Genomic DNA, 17237 nt, shown 5'->3' on the forward strand with positions numbered 1-17237 from the left:
TTGGTTCTCTTTTTAAATATAGTCTTCTTTGGGAAGCCTTTCCATAACTCCCTGAGCTATAAGCACCCCCCCCCCCCAATTTGCATTTATCTTTTATATGCTTAACAAATGTGCATGTTTCCCTTGAGAGCATGTCTTTGTAACCTGATGCAGCCTTATTTATTTTTTTAAAATTAATTTATTTGTTTTCATTTTTCAACAATCAATTCCATAAGTCTTAAATTTTCTCCCCTTTCCTCCCCTCTCCCTCCCCAAGATGGCAAGCAATTTTTTTAAAAACTTAAACAATATTTATTAAATTTACTATTTATAAATTTACTATTTGCAAATTTACTATTTATAAAAAATTTTCAAAAAATTCCACGCTCCCAAGCTAGAGAAGGGAACTGTTTAACAAAAAGAAATAGTCAATCTTCAAAATAACTAGTAATTCTTAACAGATGCAAACAATAAAGGATCTATAGTTTCAATATAACCCAATACGAGTGACTTACTGCCAAATTATCTGACTTAGCAGATAAGTCTTAGGAATTGATTAAGGCACAAAGAAGTTAAATGATTCATCTTGGGTAAAATGAGCTGTAAGTATCCAGTGTGGTATCTGAACCTAGATCTTTCCAGACTCGTATTCTATCCACTATACCTGGCTGCCTCTATAAGTAATACAAATGAAAAGTAATAAAAATATGCAAAAATGGAAAAAAATAGTAACCAAAATGTTTTTTTCCAAAAGAAGAGAATAAAAAAAATCTTTCCAAAAAAGTAAATTGCACAAGATACAACTAATATGGATTAAAAGTCATTTTCTCAGAAAAAAATGTACAAAAATAAAATTTTAAATAAATTTCACAAGTGGTGTGAAAACATTCTTTAAGAGTATCATACATTGGGTTCATACATGGTTCCACTTTTAGTATATCACATTTAGAGAAAATAAATTAACACAATCATTTGAATTGTCTGCCTACACACTGGACAAGGCTTATTGCTCTTTTTCAGCTTCTTAGCATATGCAAAACATGCCATAAGATGTCCTGTCCTTCCATGAACAATACATCTATTTTTAGGTTGGTTTGGACAGATGACACAGGGCTCTACTATACTAGGGGGAAGAGTAGATTCCATACTTGTTTCTTTGTCTTGCACTTCTCTTTCAAGTTCTCCAGCATCTTCCTGACTACTACAGATGATACTTTTAGATGTCGATGGCTGGGAATAATCCTCATTTTCTTGGGAGTCTGATATCTGTACTATTTTTTCATCATTTTCTTCAACATGTGAATCTTGAGAGTAATTCATTTTATTTTTCTTACATTCTGGAACATCAAAGCCCTCTTCCTCCCCTTGTGTGGGGCTTTCTAGTTTGCCTTTATCTGACACATCACCTTTCCCCTCAGAAAGCCAATTCTCTCAAAGCCCAGCATTTATGACAATGTGGTGGAAGTGGAGGGTTCATTTTATCACAGGAAGTGCACTTCCAGTAGTTAGCTAAGGATATTTCAAGATCTTCATCAAATGAGTCAGTGTCACTATCCTCTACCTGATATACGGTTACCTGGTGTATCGCGTCATCTTCATCTATGAGTTCTTGTCCTTCTGCATTGTGGCTATAATCTTCTGAATCAATAGACTCAACTTCAAACTCAACACTGAATTGGTCTGAAATTGAATCATCTGGATTTTCACTTAATACACCAGTATCAATATCTGGACGTGAAGGGATTTCTGTTGAGTCACGGCTACTGCTTTGTTCACAGCATATCTCACTTATGACACATAGGGCACAGCTTTCATCTAATGTAAGGGAAATACTATCTGACTTATGCTGTTTTCTGTGTCTTTCACCAGGCAGTTCGTCTGAATTTTCTTCTGTTTCACTATGTATTCTCCTTCTAGATGAGGTAGTTGGTCTAGTATTCAGATTTGGTGATGGTTTCTCTTCCTGCAATTCCTAAATAAACTCCTTTTGACTACTTCTGATTTCAAGCTGACAGCTGGCTTCATTTGTTGATGTATTTGGACTAGCAAATTCTTGTTGATTGACTGCTATCAAGTTTCTAGAAATCATTTCATATAATCTTCTATGCTCTTTCATAGAGAAGCTTGGTACCCCAAACAGATCTCCAAGATCATCTGAACAATAGACAATGTGCTGTTGCTTTTTATCATATAATTATTTTGACATAGGGCAGCTGGGTGGTGCAGTAGATAGAGCACCAGTGCAGGAGTCAGGAGGACCTGAATTCAAATCTCACCTCAGATACTTGACACTCACTAGCAGTGTGACCTTGTGCAAGTCACTTAACCCCAATTGCCTGGGTCATCTCCAGTCGCCCTGATGAATATCTGGTCACTGGATTCAGATGACTCTGGAGGAGAAGTGAGGCTGGTGACCTGCACAGCCCTCCCTCACTCAAAACAAAGTCAGGTGCAAGTCATGTCATTATTTATCTGATGTCATGGTCTTCTTCAGCAACGAAGGACGAACACGCAGTTTTTGACATAATATACTGGCCAAGATAGAATAAAACCTCTTTCATTGTAAACATTTCTTTCTATGTACCAGCAAATGTCAACTACTTTAAGAGCAGTGGTTTTGGTCTAACCAAGTTCTCTTGTTACGAAGCTGGAATTTTTGAGGTGTTTAAGACACCTTCTCTATCAGAAGACATTTTGATATTGCACATTTGCCTGGGTAAGGATGGGAAGAGCTCGCCAAGGTCTGGCAGAGAATAGCTCCTCCATTTCCAGAGCTGAGGGGAACTTCTGGCTGGGCTGGTGACAGCCTGGGCCCCTGACGGAACTGCCCTTGAAGGGTGGTTTCTGATTCCATACCCTGCTTTGCGGACCCTTGCTAGGTTTTGCGGGGAGGAGAGAAAGCCCTTGGCATACTATGCTGAGGGAAGCCCAGAGCAGGCCCATACCCAATTTCATGCAATCTTATATGAGTTCTATACATACTTTCTTATTAAACACATATTCACATTAGTTATGTTGCATAAAAGAATTAAAATGAATGGGAGAAACCATGAAAAAAACAAAACATAACACATGAAAAAATAGTCTGCTTTGTTCTGCGTTTTGATTCCTTAGTTCTTTCTCTGGATGTAGATGGCATTTTGTATCAGGAGTCCTTTGGGAATGTTTTAGGTCCTTGCATTTCTGTGAAGGGCTAAGTGGGTGTTACTGTGTACAGTGTTTTCCTGGTTCTGCTCCTTTCACTCAGCATCAGTTCCTATAAGCGGTTCCAGGCTTCTCTGAAGTCTTCCTGCTCATCATTTCTTATAGCACAGTAGTATTCCATTACATTCATATGCCACAACTTGTTCAGCCATTCCCCAGTTGATGGGCATCCCCTCGATTTCTAGTTCTTGGACACCACAAAGAGAGCTGCTATAAATATTTTTATACATGTGGGACCTTTTCCCATTTTTATGATCTTTTTGAGATACAGTCCTAGAAGCAGTCTTGCTGCATCAAAGGGTATGCACATTTTTGTAGCACTTTGAGCACAATGCCAAATCGCTCTCCAGAATGGTTAGATTAGCTCGGAGCCCAACCAATAATGAATTAGTGTTCCCCACATCTTCTCCTACATTTATCATCTTCCTGTTTTGTCATGTTAGCCAATCTGATGGCTGTGATGTGATATCTCAGAGTTGTTTTGATTTGTATCTCTCTAATCAGTAGTTATTTAGAATTATATGACTATAGATAGCTTTAATTTCTTCCTCTGAAAATTGCCTGTTCATATCCTTTGACCATTTATCAATTGGGGAACAGCCTTATTTATTAATTGATCTTTTATAGGTGAATAAACTCAATTCACATTAAGATTATTAATTCTTTTACCTTCCATCATATTCTCTTATAATTTTTCTCTTCATTGTCCCTGACCCTTCTTTACAAGAAGTTACCGAAAGAAAAGAAATAGGATCAATATTGGTAATATATAATTCCTGTGGTCAGATCCTCTTCTTCCTCCCCTCTAGTCTTCTCACATTTTGGACTTGATCACTGACTGATCCTTATAATTTCTCGCGTTTTAATTCCACCATTGTGATTTGCCCTCTGAAATTTTATGTTTATGATTGTTCTCTCCCCAGTTCTACTCTCTGTCTCAGATGGCCCATATTTCTTCTCCTTGTTCCTGCCTATTATTGAATTAGGCAGGAACAAGGAGAGAAAATAACCTCCTTTGACCAGTTCAGATAAGAGTTAGATTCATGAGATGTCTGTTCTCCTCTCTCTTCTATCATCTTCTTTACCATTTGTGCGCTTTTCTTTTGAATTACCCCAATCATAAGCTGTAGTAAGTTTCTCGCTTTCCTTTCTTATTCTTCCCCAGTGTATTCTTTTTTCTTTCTCTTTTATTTCCTCTCCTAAAATCATCAAAAACAGCAGAACCCATACTCATGCCCCATCTCTGTCTTTCTTTACTTCCTCATAGGATTGTTGTGAGATTAACTAAGATAATATTTGTAAAGTCCTTTGCACAGTCTTGACACATATTAGACACTTAATAAATGCTTCATCTTTCCCCCCTATCTCCAGTAGTTATAGTATAGTTTCCTGTGATCCTGACTATGGTTTCTTAGAAACTGAACTCTGTTAAGGCTGCTTGTGGTGTTATTGCTGGATTAAAGATTATATGGTAGAAGGACTCTTTGAGTATCACCTCACTTATTCCCACAATGGGACGCCAGTGAGAGTGTATTAATGTATCCTTCCAACAATGCTTCCAACAATGATCTTTTTTTCCTTTTTTGTCATCTCTGTATCTCTGATGAGCACAGGTTCACCACTAAAACACTTCAGAGAACTGGACTAGACATGGGTTAACTATCCATCTAACCTTAGGCAGTTACTTTCCTTTCTGGCCCTTAGCTTTTTATTTGTAAAATGAGGGAGTTAGACTCTAAGGTTCCTTTCCAGTCTAAATATAATCTTATTTTAGAGTTACTTTAATTAGTATTTCTCATATTAATAGTGATTTGGACATTTTTTCTTCAAATAGTCCTTGATAGCTTCTTTTGAGAACTGCCCATCCATATACTTTGACTCTTTATCTGGGAAATGGCTCTTGCCATATGTGTGGATGTGTGTGCTCTTATTTTTCATTTTCTGTATAAATATATATCAATCAATAAACAAGTATTTGTTAAGCATCTACTCTACGGCAATAATTTGTTTTAGATGCTAGGGAAACATACAAAGAATAAAACAATCTTCATTTTCAAGGAACTAATATTAGAATGAGGCACACAAGAATACAAGATTTTAATCTTTATGCTTAAAACTGCATTAAGACTTGGGATGCCATACATAAAGAAAATATGTACAAGGCAATTAAATGCAAGGTAAATAGAGAGAGGAAAGTATTAGCTGTTGGGGGAAATCATAAAAGGCTCCATGTGGAAGATAGAATTTCAGCTGCATCTTGAAGGAAATGAAGAATTCATTGAGGCAGAGGTAAGGATGGAGTACATTCTAGGCATAGTGATGCAGAACAGAGTACTGTGTGTGAAGAACTGAGAGAAAGTTGTATCATGCAGAACGGGGAGTGATGTACAACAAAGCTGTAAATATAGGCTAGGAACTAGGTTGTAAAGGGCTTTAAAAACAAAAAAGATATTTGATTACAGAGGTAATAGATTTTTTTGGGTAGAGAAGTCACATATATATCTCTGCTTAGGGAAAATAATTTTGCCAGATGTGTGGAAGATAGTCTGGGGTAGAGAGAGACTTCAGGAGAGGCAGTCAGTTTGGAAACCACTGCAATAATGTAGACAAGCAGTGATGAGGGCATGAACTAAGGTGGAGGTTATGTGAGTAGTAAAAAGTGGTTAGATGCTGTTTGACAGCAGTAGAGAAGGAATCAGTAAACAGGATCAAACAGGTGAAAAATTCGAGAAAGTGAGTTGTTAATTTTTGGGGATCCAGAAAATCTGTTAGAGGTTATGGGAGGGGATGGCATCATGGATGAAGAGGAGTTATTCATAGCAAGCAGAAATGCCACCTTATTATCAGAGACTGGGGGGAAAGGAGTAGAAATTAGGGGATGATCTAAGTCATTGGAAGAGGAAAAGGAACTCAACAGCGAATGGATTCAGTTTTCTCAGTAAATTAAGAGTGTGGTTTTTCAGTTGGTACAGGCAGGTTGAAGATGGGAAGTGTGGGGGCCTTGAGGAGAAATGGGAAAATTTGGAATATCTCCTGTGAGAAGTGAGATAAGGAATTAATTAATGAGGAATAAAAGGACTGCCTTCTAATAAGGACCCATTTGAATTTGGATAACCTGAATTTATAGCTTATATTCTTAACATGGTTGTATTACTTCTTCCAGCTCTTTTCATTAACCCGTTAATAGAAGTGGATATGGTGGACAGTGGAAGTAATCAAGAATTGACAATGGATGAGTTGGGGGCAAAGGAACTGAGAGCAGATAATAGTGTAGAATTAAAGTAACTAACTATAGGATTGAGATTGAAATTACATATAGATAAACATATGTGTGTATATACACACAAACATATGCACACATACATACACACAAAAATATATTTAAACCTGGGCCCTTTGTTTTCACTTGCAGAGAGAAACATAGACAGACAGACAGATAGCCAGACAAACAAGTAAAAAAATGATTTGAACCTAACACTTGCCTGAAAAATATGAATGGATGAAAAATAGATACCATTTATCAGTTCCCTGAACTGAACTGTTTTCTACTCAGTGAAATTGATAATTTGTATCAAATACTTGATAGCTGCATGTTTTATGCTAAATTCCATGACATGCCTGAAAGGGGAAGGGAAGAGGATACCTGTGATGTGTCAGGCACTCTGCTAGTGCCTTGCAAATATTAAGAGAATCTATTAAATTATTGTAAAACATGTATTTTAAAATATTCTATAGTAGGGGTTTCCAGTCTGAGGCAGGACAGGCTTGTTGAGGAGAGTGCACAGAATAGGTAAATAGCTACATTATGCCATTGAAATATTTTTTAAAAATGCAAACAAGTAGCGAAAACATTTGTAGATTGGAGAGAGAACATTAAGGAAAGGGAGAGTATGTTATGGTACCTCCAAAAAAATTGAAATATACAGTTGAAGAGATAATTTCTATTGATCAAAACTTAAGTGAATGAATTTGAGTTGCAAAGTCCCTTTCATACTGAGTTAGAAAAAAAAAATGCGGCAGTGATCGAAGGATTGCTGCAGAAACTCAGACTTAATTTCCAATAAATGAAGTTACAAAATTTTTGGTATAGGCTTGGAGAAACATGTCATTCTTATTAAATGATGGCTCAAGGCTTTAATTCCATTTGTAGCAGCTCATCTTTGAGAAGCAATGTTTAGTCTTTTTGCCAGTCAAGTTGAAAGGAAGAATTAAATTGTAAGCTCAATTTGAACATAAGTATATTTCAAAAATTATACCAAGAATAAAACTCTTGGTTGATGAGGAACAGAATCAAGGATCTCACTAATTTATTTTACTTGCATGTGATAAACATTTAGCAACTTTATGGTACTAAAATATTCTTTATTTGTGAATATCATGCAGTTATTTATAAAAATTGATTTATTTCATTTTTAATGTACATATTTCTGGTAAACTTCAGAATTTATTTCTTTCCAGATTGGATAGGGAGACAGAGTATTGGAAGGTTTACTGAAAACTAAAGGACACAGAGAATAAGGAAGGTTGGGAACCCTGCTTGTATCTATTTCCCAGTATAGTATTAGAATACAGAATGTTAGAGCTGGAACACCCCTTAGAAGTAACCTAAGCCAACCCTCTCTCTCTCTCTTTCTTGTTTTAACTTTTAAGTTGTATTTTTATTTTTAGTTCCATATTCTCTCCATTCATTCTTCACCTATTGAGAAGGCAAGAAATATGATAGCCATTATACATATGAAGTCAAGCAAATATTATTCCACATTACTCATGTTTTAGGATGGAAAAAAGCAAGAAAAATAGAGGATAAAAATGCTTCAATCCAGACACTGAGTCGATTAGTTCTCTATCTGGAGATAGATAGCGTTTTACAGTATGTGTCCTTTGGAGTTGTGGTGGATCAGTGTATTGATAAGAGTTCCCAGGTCTTTCACAGTTGATTATCTTTTCAGTATTGTCACTGCATAAATTGTTCTCCTGGTTCTGTTCACTTTACTTTTCGTTCATATAAATCTTCTCAGGTTTTTCTGAAACCGTTTCCATCTTCATTTCTCCTAGCATAATAGTTTTCCATAACATTTATAAACTATAATTTGTTCAGGCGTTCCCCAATTGATGAGCATCCTCTCAATGTCCAATTCTTTGTCATCACAAAAGGAAGTACTATAAATATATGTCTGGGTCTTTTTCCTTTTTTTTTTTTTGGTCTCTTTGGGGTACAGACCTAGTAACAGTATCACTGGGTAAAAGGATACACATGGTTTTATAGCCCTTTGGGAATAGTTCGAAATTGTTTTCCAGAATGGTTGGACTAAAGATACAGCTCCACCAAGAATGAGAAAATTTTGGTACCACAGATTTTTATGTGTTGTTTTGTTGTTGTCATTGTTTTTAATGACATTATTGATGGCTTGTATGCTTTGTTCTTTGACCCAATCATTTTTAGGATTAGAGTATTTAGTTTCCAATTAATTTTTAATCTATGTTTTTAAGGCTCTTTACTCAATGTAATTTTTCTTGCATTATGATCTGAAATGAACACATTTAATATTTCTGCTTTTCTACATTTGTGAGGTTTTTGTGAAGTTGTCATGCAAAGCTGAGATGTAGGTATATTTCTTTCTTTTCCCATTCCTCATTCTCCAGAGGTCTATCATTTTGACTTTTCTAAAATTCTCTTTCTCTCCTTAACTTCTTTCTTGTTTGTTTTATAGTTAGATTTATCTAGGTCTGAGAAAGGTAAATTGAGTTCCCTCACAAATTATACCTTCTATTTCTTTCTGTTAACTTTTCTTTCAAAAATGTGGATGGTATGCCATTTGGCACGTATAAGATTAGTATTGACATAAGTTCATTGTCTGTGTTACCTTTTAGCAAAATGTAGTTTCCTTGATTATCTCTTTTAATAAAATCTGCCTTTGCTTTTGCTTTATCTCATATCATGATTGCTACCTCTATCTTTTTTTACTTCAGCTGAAGCAAAATAGATTCTTCTCCAGCCCCTCACCTTAATTGTGTGCTTCTTTCTGTTTTCAGTGTGTCTTTTTCAAGCAACATGTTCAATTCTGATTTCTAATTTTTAATCCATTTCTAATCCTTTTGTTTTATAGGTAATTTAATTTCTCACATTCATAGTTATGATTACTATTTTCCTCTGTCTTATTCTCTTCTGTTTATCTGTCCTTTTACCCTGTCCCTTCCTCAGAAAGTTTAGTCTGCTCTTGATCACTGCCTCCCTTAATCTATCTTCCCTCTTATCACCATTTCTCCCTTTGTCTCAGCTCCCTCTTTTCACACTTCACTGTTGGGTAAGATGAATTTCTGTATCCAGCTCTGTGCGATTATATATTCTTCCCTCCTTGAAGAGTTTCAGATGAAAATGAAATTTAAGCGTTGCCCACTTTCCCTCCCAGTTTTCCCTTCCATTGTAAAAATTCTTCCTTGTGTGCCTCTTTTATGTGAGGCATTTTCCCCCATTCTTTCTCTCCTTTTCCCCTTCTTCCAGTGCATCTGGCTTTCTTACTCTTCCATTCTTCTTTTAAGATTATCTCAACGAAATAGGTTCACACACTGATGGCCTCTGTCTAACTGCCCTAATGATGATAGGTTTTAGAGGTTACATGTAAAATCTTCCCGTATAGGAATGTGAATAGTTTAACCATGTAAAGTCCCTTATGTTTTTTCACTTTATTTTTCCATGTTTCTCTTGATTTTTGTGTTTGAATGTCGTATTTTCTATTCAGCTCTAGTATTTTCATTAGAAATACTTGAAAATCCTCTATTTCATATGTGTTCATTTTTTCCCCTTGGGATTAAACTCAGTTTTTTTGGGTAGGGTTATTTTTGGTTGTAATCTGCTTCTTTGCTTTTTGGAATATTATGTTCTAAGTCCTTTATGGTGGTAGTTGCTAAATCTTATGTGATCCTGACTGTGGCTCCGTGGTATTTGAATTATTTCTTTCTGGCCACTTTGAGTATTTTCTCCTTGACTGGAAACTCTGGATTTTGGCTATAATATTCCTGAGAGTTTTTGCTGTGGGATTTCTTTTGGGAGTTAATTGGTGGATAGTTTCTATTTTTCTTTTAAGATCTAAGATATCTAGGTAGTTTTCCTTTTTAATTCTTGAATATGATGTCTAGGATTTTTTTTAATCATAGCTTTCAGGTGTTCATTAATTCTTAAATTATTTTTCCCTGATTTATTTCCTAGGTTAGTTGTTTTTCCTCTGAGATATTCCACATTTTCTTCTATTTTTTATTCAGTTTTTTGGCTTTATTTTATTGTTTCTTGGGGTCTCATGGAGACATTAGCTTCCACTTGACCAGTTCTCATTTTTGAGGAGTTATTGTCATCAATGAGGTTTTAAACCTCGTTTATCATTTGCCCAGTTCTGATTTTTAAGGAGTTATTTTCTTCAGTATTCTTTGTGTTTCTCTTTTAAGCTGTTCTCTTTTCATAATTTCCTGGCATTGCCTTAATTTGTTTAACCAGTTTTCTGTTTCTTGTTCTTATTTGACTTTTTAAATAACATTTTTGCTCTTTTTTAAAAAAATATTTTTTAAAACTTTTCTAAGAATTGTTTTTGGGTTGGTATCTGGTCTGTTTTCTTTGAAACTTTGCGTGTAGATGTTTTCAAGTCCTTGTCTTACTCTGAGTTTATGTCATTTTGTGATCATACTTTGTACTTCTTAACATATAGTCACTCAGTTTGGGAGAAAAAAAAAGTCACACTCTTTAATCATATATTAACTTATCTTGTGAACATCTTTGAAAGGTGAAGGATCAGGACTTTTTGTTGACCTGTATGTATGGAGAAGCCTTATATTTAGGCTTTGTTTCTATGCATTTGCATGGGTCTATCTTTCAGTTACCATCATAAACTCAGCGACAGATAGGGCTATGTAGCAATGATTTTTAACTCCAATCAGAGGAAATTTATTCCTTTTAAGACTACTGCAAGACTCTTAGAGAAATATTTACCATGTAACACTCTTAGAAATGAAATTTTGTACCTCATTGGACTGAAAGTAGACTCACTGAATATTTGCTAAAGTATTTTTCATTTGATCTGCTTATTTTCTAAGCCACCCAGCCTCTACACAGAGAAAGCCCATTATCTGGAAACATTCTAAATCTAAAATGATTTCTCAAATTATAATGTGATCATAACTAGAAATATATTTTATTTGCATCTGCTTTATGGCGTGAGTTACTAACACCATCGGTTTTTTTTTTTATCAGACTCATTCATACAAATTAATTGCATCATTGTGAACAGTCAACTTCCTTGGTAGTTATATGCATTAATTTTTGGATAGGAATGAAAAATGATCTTCATATACTGGAAATCTCTAGAAAATAAGAACTAGATCATTTTATACACAAGAATAGGAGGTTAAAGAATTTTTGTTGAAAACCAAGTTTCAGGATAGGAAAAAAAAATATTCTGTTCACTGTAAACATGACACCAGTGGGAATAAGGGCCAGTTCAAGTTCTAAGTTACCATTACTTTCGATAATAATTTCAAGCTGTAAGGCACAGCTGTATAGGCCCAGCCAGACAAGCTATCATAGAAATGCTTTGATAGCATGGGGCCCTTAAGTGTCAGGATATAGAAAAGGCAGCAGTTGTTGGCTGTGAAAACATTCTGATACAAACCAGATGGGAACTTACTTGATGGGCAACACAAAGGAAAACAATTGGCTCATTCAACAAAGTCAGGCCTGAGCCCCAGAGAATTAACAGAAAACAATAATAGTCAACCAGGGTTGATACAAACAAGAAACAGCCATGTGGCTGTAATTTAAAGAATTGTTTTTCCTTAGACTAAACAAAGTTTTAATTTCTAATTCTCATATTCATTAATTGCTAATTTACAGGTCTTCTAAAGCCTCCTTTACAATTCATTTATACAACTTTTGATTTCATGACATCAGGAAAACTATATAGGCCATTGAAGGAGACTGAGGTGCTTCCTGTAAAGTGCTAAGGACATAGACCAGTTGCCAAGCTATTTCAGGAAACTGACAAATTTACAAAATAATTCAATGTGCTGACATATAAGTTAAAAAAATACCTAATATAATGTTCATGGGTCTAGCTATATTTAAATCTTCTTTGTTTTAAAATAGGCTGAATCCAATAGTCAAGAAACTTTCAGTGGAAATGTTTCATTTGCATTATGAATTTTTTGTCTTCATTGGAAGGGACAATTTTATTACATTATAATAGCAGAAAGTAATCATTAACACTTACTGTGGCCTTTTACAGAAAGGTTGGCAACTTGAAAAGCAACTTTTTTAGGGTGGCTCCTATTGCATAATAAAGACTATCAATTAGATTTAAAGGAACTTTTTGACAATAAAATTTCATTTTAAGACTCCTCCAGGCATTTAGTCCATAAGGGATAAATTGTTTACACTATATGTTGCACATAAAACAAAATTTTATAGAAAGATTTTGGTAAAAAATAATTTATAAGAAATTATATTTTTCTTCATCTTGAAACAAGCCAGACCTCTCTTTTTCTCATTTTTAAGATTAGTTTAAGGAGGCTATGTGCTATATAATCTGCCATTGTTCTTAAGTGATGGATTTAAAGCACAGTTGATTGCGATTCAAAACACAAAATGCATATTCACAACTTTTTAATAAAAAAATTGTAAGTTACTTTGTAATTAGGTTTTCATTGCTGTCTGCTTATAAGATAAACAAACAAAAAACAAGCTTCCTCATTTGTAAAATGATGGAACTGAGGTAGCGGATCTGCATGTTCCCTTCCTATAAACTAAAAACTGGAAATATTTTTAGTAATGTAAGTATTTCTACTATGTCTGTGGAATATTCAAGGAAAATAATACAGTGACAAAAATTTTCTGGTTTAGGTGTGCTGCTTGAGACTTTTTCTCATTCTGAAGTTGATTATAAACCAGGTTAAAAAATTACATAATGGTCTAAAAAGGAAAAGTTAAAAGTTGTATTTCCAAGATTTTTATAATAGTTTGTTCTCTGCCTTGGTTACATCACAACTTACTGTATTAAAGAAGTGGGTTATATGAAAACAAGAGAAAATGGGGTCCCTAAACAGTCAGCTCTACAAACATATTGGTAATTGCATATTATATTTTAAAATTATTGCTCGTTTTCCCCTTGGCATAATGGTACTTTAGTGGCTTTTCCCAAATTGTTTTGCTTGTGCAGACTGTTCTGACATGAAAGTCAAACAGTTTATTAAACAATTTAGGAAATACAAAGGAAAAGCTAAGAAAAATATACTTCTTTGAAACTTTTACCCAAAAAGTTAAGAATAAATTCCTCATTTCTTGATTAATTTATTCTTTGAACTAAGCAAATATCTTTCAACACTTGAATTCAAATCTCTTATAACTCATTTAACAAAGGAAATTTAGATTTGTGGGAGTAATCTCATTTAATCTACACATAATAGATAAGCACAGACAGCAACATTTCTTATATTTATTCTGACATCTGATGATAAAATTTAAAATGGACAGTTTTTTTAGCATGCCATATATATATATATATATATATATATATAAACTAGGTTATCCTGAGAAAAGTTTACATTTCCATGATATTAAAGTCTTTAAATCAGCCCAATGATTTAATAATTCTGTATACAGAATCTAGGTAATACTATTATATTTTAGTTGAATAAAAGCCATAGTGAATACTGGGTTATTTATTAAGTATTTATGGAAAAGTTACTAAAATATATAGGTAACTATGAAAATGATTCCTTTATACCAGAAATGTCAAACACTCAGACAATATTTGACATTGGAATTAGATTTAATTGTTAACTGGAAAATATTTATTAAAATATAATAAAGTACAGATGACATTATATTTCAAGATAAGTCATTATGCTGCCCACAGGGATCTTTGTGGACCCTGTGTCTTTTTTAGTTTGATACCACTGCTTTACACACCCAAGATGATGTGAAAGTAACTTCAGTCAGGAGATAGTGAAGATGTCATACTTTTTTTCATAATGCTAAAGTTATGTCACTCAACGAACAAGCATTTATTAAGTACTTACTGTGTGCCAGGCCCATGCTAAGCACTGGGGATATGAATAGAAACAAAAAGAGAGGCAGTCCCTGTCCTCCAGGAGCTTATAGTATAACAAATAAAATAAGAATTATCAAAACCTTCTCCCTATATTTATTTATCAATAAAAATGAGAATTCAACAGAAGTAGAGGATAAATTACAAAAACACTGTTGTTGTATAGTCACTCAGTCATGTCTGACTCTTCATGATCCCATGGACCATAGCACACTAGACTCTTCTCTCCTCCATTATCTCCTGAAATCTATCCAAATTCATGTTTATTGCTTCTGTCACACTATCTGTCCATCTCATCTTCTACCATTTCCTTCTCCTTTTCCTTTTGTCTTCAATCTTTCTGAAATCAGATTCAATTCCATCTTCTCATGTACTGTCTTCTCATTGTGTGGACAGAATATTTAATTAAGCTTTAACTTTTACATTTGACTTTCTGAATCAATTTCTTTATGTATTGACTGATTTGGTCTCCTTACTGACCAAAGGAATATCCAAAGTCCTCAGTATCCCAATCCAAAAGCATTGATTTTGTGATACTCAGTTCTGCTGATAGTCTAGTTCTTATAGCCATATATTGCTTTTGGAAAAAGCTTAGTTTTGACTATATGAACCTTTGTCAGCAAAGTGATGTCTCTGTTTTTTATTATGCTGTCCATATTAGTCATAACTTTCCTTCCAAGGAGCAAGTGTCTTAATTTCATGTCTGTAGTCACTGTCTGCAGTGATCTTGAGCCCAAGAATATAGAGTCTAATACCGCTTCCATTTCTTCTCCATCTATTTGCCAGGAAATGATGGGACCAGTTATTATGATCTTAGTTTTTTTAATGTTAAGCTTCAAGCCAGCTTTTTACACTCTCCTTTTCCACCCTTATCAAGAGGTGTCTTAATTCTTCTTCACTTTTTGCTATCAGAATAGTATCTGGATATCTGAGATGTTAAACATGCAATACTTAGATCAGGCCTGCATAACATATAGCCCATGGGATGCTTTGGTGGGCCACATGTTGTGCTGGCCTGACTTGGATTAATAGAATATCACATAAAGATCTCAAATAATCCAGTCTCAGAAAACTAATTGATCTAGGTGTAAAGGAGCAATCAAAGATGGGGCGAAGGAAAGGGGAGAATTTTCAGATGTAGTTGAAATGCAGCTGAGTTTTGTTAAAAAAAAAAAAAAGATTTCAGATATTTCAGGTTTAGGGCTAAACTAAAGAGAAATGAGCAGCTCTGAAAAAATAACATTTTTAGGATCACAAAATTTAGAGCCAGAAATCTTGGAGGTCATCTGCTTCAGTTGCTTTGTTTTAGAGGTCTGAAGAATTCAGACCAAGGGGTAAGGCGGGGGGAGGGGAGGCTTATCCAAGGAGCAGCAGAGCAGGGATTACAACCTAGATCCCCTAACTGGAAAGCTAATGTTCTTTTTAAGACATATACTAGGCTTACAAATGTGAAGATTTCCAAAATGGATATATTATAGAAGGGGGTACATTCTATAGTATAGAAGGCTATAACATACTGTAGTGTAGAAAGCTATACTATAGAAGTATGAATGTGAAAGTGCAGGTAAAAAAGATGAAAGGAGGGGAACATAACCAAGAATAAATATAAAAACATTGATATAGTATAAAAGAATATATGTATAAAATATAACAAGATATAATATAAAAGAATATACACTGTAAAGAAAATAGTAAATTAGGAAGCCCAAAATCTGACACTTGCAAAAACTTGAGAGTTTTTGCACATACAAAGAGGGTGTAAGATGTGTTTTTGCATGTATTTATTTAAAGCAAAAAGGGCATTGGAAATGGAAGCATGTGTCAAAATAAAAGGAGGAGAGGGTTGTGAGCCCAAGATGGGCGAAGACATTTAAGTCTCTTAAGTTCTAATAAATTATATCTCAAAGATCTGAAAAAACCTGAAGATATAATTGTGGTTAAGCTGCTTTTGCAGAAAAGATGCTAGTCAATAAAAGGATAAAAAAAAATTGCCATTCAGCTATAGAATTAATTTGAAATAACAATATGAATTTTTAGTTGACCAAATTAGAACTAGCTGAATGATTTCACAAGCTTAGAAGTAGAAAGATTTCTGGTATTAACATGATAACACAAAAGGTTATAGAGGAGCCAAGTTCTCCTTCATAAAATCCAGCAAAAACCTGAAAAGGGCACCAGATTGAATAATCAAGAGATCCAACACACACACATGCGCGCGCGCACACACACACACACATACGCACATTAAGAAGAGTCTTACTCTTATAAGAAACCAATCAAGGAAGGTGTGAGGCAGTGACAGAAGTTTCAGAAATCTAAGACAGGTTTTGGCCAGCCTATTCAAGAATTTGGGAGATCAGAGCTGAGGCCTTATATAAAGATGCAAATCAGAAACTGAGGCTGGAAATACAAGTAAGAAGAAAGAAACTAATGCAGTGAAGAAATATATGTTAAGAGAAGACAAAGTAGCAAACCCAAAAGAAGAAAGTAAGACCATAAGCCTGCAAGCGTGGTTTCAGAGGAAAAAAATTGCGTTGTTTTATGGAGTTTAAGAATGCCTGGAAGAAATAGAAAAATGATGAAATTAGAGATGAAATTCAAGGTTGGGGCAGAGGGGTGGGGTGGGAAGAAGATGAGAATTGGGAGGAGAATAAAGAACATAGGCCAGAAAGTAGAAAACCGAATTTAGGTAGTGGGCGTCCTTAAAAATTACAGAGCAAACAGAATTCGATGTCTCCAGGTGACAAAAAAGGATAGAACAAAGCCAAAAGATTGAAAAAATAGAAGAAAATATTAAGTACCTATTTTCAAAAGAATCATTGGATTTCTTGTAGAAAATTTCTCTGGAGTTCTTATTAATAAGATTTATAGGAGAAGAAAACCTTTCCTTAATGGATAAATGGTCAAAGGATATGAATAAGCAATCAAAAAAAATCCTCAAAAGAAATCCATTGCTGTCAAACA

General features: G+C 34.5%; 1 protein-coding gene and 1 pseudogene across 5 annotated transcripts in view; one reads left to right on the top strand and one right to left on the bottom strand.

Moving 5' to 3' along the window:
• Nucleotides 1–17237, top strand: part of KIAA0586 (KIAA0586 ortholog) — a 153807-nt gene that overhangs the window by 125389 nt on the left and 11181 nt on the right. The window lies entirely within an intron of this gene.
• LOC140517790 (E3 ubiquitin-protein ligase Mdm2-like) lies at nucleotides 925–2711 on the bottom strand (annotated as a pseudogene).

The sequence above is a fragment of the Notamacropus eugenii genome, chromosome 1 (assembly GCF_028372415.1).
Source record: "Notamacropus eugenii isolate mMacEug1 chromosome 1, mMacEug1.pri_v2, whole genome shotgun sequence".
Taxonomy (NCBI): Eukaryota; Metazoa; Chordata; class Mammalia; order Diprotodontia; family Macropodidae; genus Notamacropus; species Notamacropus eugenii.